This window comes from Emydura macquarii, unplaced genomic scaffold (genome assembly GCF_026122565.2).
Source record: "Emydura macquarii macquarii isolate MOO-44397 ecotype Brisbane River unplaced genomic scaffold, CSIRO-AGI_Emac_v2 contig_1320, whole genome shotgun sequence".
Taxonomy (NCBI): domain Eukaryota; kingdom Metazoa; phylum Chordata; order Testudines; family Chelidae; genus Emydura; species Emydura macquarii.
In genome coordinates, this window is record NW_027131457.1 from 50,645 (window position 1) to 53,343 (window position 2,699).

A 2,699-nucleotide genomic window follows, 5' to 3' on the forward strand; every position below is an offset into this window, starting at 1 on the left:
CCCTTCCAGGAACATAACCCTAATAAATGAGCATACCCCAATGTGAAAGGCAAATCTGGTAACATTAGGCACCTAAATCCCATTGACAATCTGGCCAAAAATCCCTTTGAAAATGAGATTAGACTCCTAAACCACTTAAGCACCTTGGAAAATTTTACCCCAGCCTTTCCTCCCTGTCTAACTAATGATGACACAAAACTGAACCAAGAGGACTTTTTAAAATTCTTTACCTTGAGTTTGGACAGATCCAAAGACATCAGTTGTGGATTGGCCCTAAGGGCTTTGCAGAAGGAAAATCTAGAGCTAATATAGAAAAATCTGTATTAATATAGCAATCTGGTTAACTGTACAAAGAATCATTAGATGTTAAATGAATGTATGGAGCCAATTGATAATTATGCTATTTATTGATTATTTTATTGTTTATTTATTATGGAGGTAACCCCGCAGAGCTCCAGACACAAACTACAACCTCATTGTGCTAAATGCTGCACAAATACAGAAAAAAAAAGACAGGCCCTGACCCAAACAATTTTCACATTATATTTTCCAAATTAGATTAAAATGGTAGGTTGAGTTACAGTTTATACCAATTTTGAGACGTAGAATGTAAAATTAATCATTGCATGCTGTGTAAATACCTAGATTTGATTAACAGGTAAAATTAATAACTATATTATAAACAAATAAACAAATAACTACCTAAGAGAGCAATTCCTATATTTAATTAAAATACTTTAATAACTTTATAATAACTATCCATTTCTACCTTCAATTTAAATAATAAATACACAATTACATATTATCTTAATTCCAGTTTTGAGTAAAATAATAAATTAAGAATTAGATATTTTATTCATTCCCACATTCAATGAAACATTTACTTATTAATATCAATGAGCTACTCTTTAACAGTACATGCATGCTGTATTGATTTCTAGATTCATTTCACATGTTAAATTAACATTTATTTATCAGGTTAATTCCTGATTAACACTGTGAATTCATAAGTATATATTGTGATGTAGTCCAGATTTGTAATATAAAAATGTAACAATAATAATTATATAGGATATCAATTCCTAGTATGGTTAAATAATTAATAATGGTATATTCTTATTTTTCATTCATATAATGAATTAGGAATTCTATATTACTTTTGTCCACATTTGATTAAAATATTAAAATTAATAAGTACATTTTGTACTGTTTTCCAGATTTGATTAAAATACTAACTTAATGATATATTATATTTTCCAGACATTTTTAAAATATTAAGCTAATATGTATATAAATTTGTAAATTTGATTAAAATATTCAGTTAACAACTTTTTTTTTAGATTTGGTTAAAATATTACATTTGTGCTTGTATTTTTAACATCCAGAGCCAATTCAAATATTGAGCTAATAATTCTATATTGGACACATTTCCAGAATCAGTTGAATGGATTGAGAACAGCATATTGTACTAACTTCCAGGTTAAAGTCAAATATTAAAGTGATAACTATATATTTTATTAATTCAATGATTAGATCTGGAAGATTCAAATAGAGAGATTGGAAATGTAAAATCAATAAATATGTTTTCTATGTATTTCTAGATTTCATTGTAAAAGTCCTACATACATTCTGGAATCCAGACAAACCTAGAGAATGATCTGCTCTGAGTATCTGAGTATATAGAATATACAGCAGATCAGAATCTCTTTTTAAAGGTGATCTACAAAGGAATTGAAAAGGATTTTTTCTTTTCTTGCTTCTTTTTGAAAGAGGGGAAAAAAAGCCCACCCAAAATGTTTTAAAGCATTTTATTTAAATTCAGACATATCCAGTTCTTAATTTGAGCCGCATCAATTATGGGACTAAAAGAATTACTTGAGTCCTGGCACCTCTTTCATTAAAAATTAAGCATTAGACATATCTATCTGTGTATCTAACTATCTATTATCACAACTACTTTTTACATTTATCTAGCTGTCTGCCTGTCTGTTGAAAATGTAAATTTACTTTTTGCTGAAGAACAGTATAACAATGTTTATTAGGCGCTCTTAACAATGTAGTCCTTAGCAACTGATATAACTTGACCTGGCTATTGAACTGGCATAATTAAACCAATGTGTGGACACATTTACTTTGGTCTCGAAGAAGGTGATTTCAGGTTAACTAAAACCTATTCCTAACTGATTTCAACTAAACCAGAATAATCTGGATTAAATTGAATTAAGAACATCCACACAGCCTTTTGCTTTCCTTTACCTTTATCGACTGTGGACCAACGAGCTAGGCAGCAGTTCTGCAGAAAAGGACCTGGGGGAACAGTGGATAAAAAGCTGGATATGAGTCAGCAGTGTGCCCTAGTTGTCAAAAAGATAATAGCATATTGGGCTGCATTAGGAGGGGCATTGCCAGCAGGTCATGGGAAGTGATTATTCCCCTCTATTCGGCATTGGTGAGGCCGCATTTAGAATATTGTGTCCAGTTTTCGGCCCCCCACTACAAAAAGGATGTGGACAAGTTGGAGAGAGTGCAGCGGAGGGCAACCAAAATGATTAGGGGGCTGGAGCACAGGATTTATGAGGAGAGGCTGAGGGAACTGGGCTTGTTTAGTCTGCAAAAGAGAAGAGTGAGGGGGGATTTGATAGCTGCCTTTAACTACCTGAAAGGGGGTTCCAGGGAGGATGGGGCTAGGCTGTTCTCGG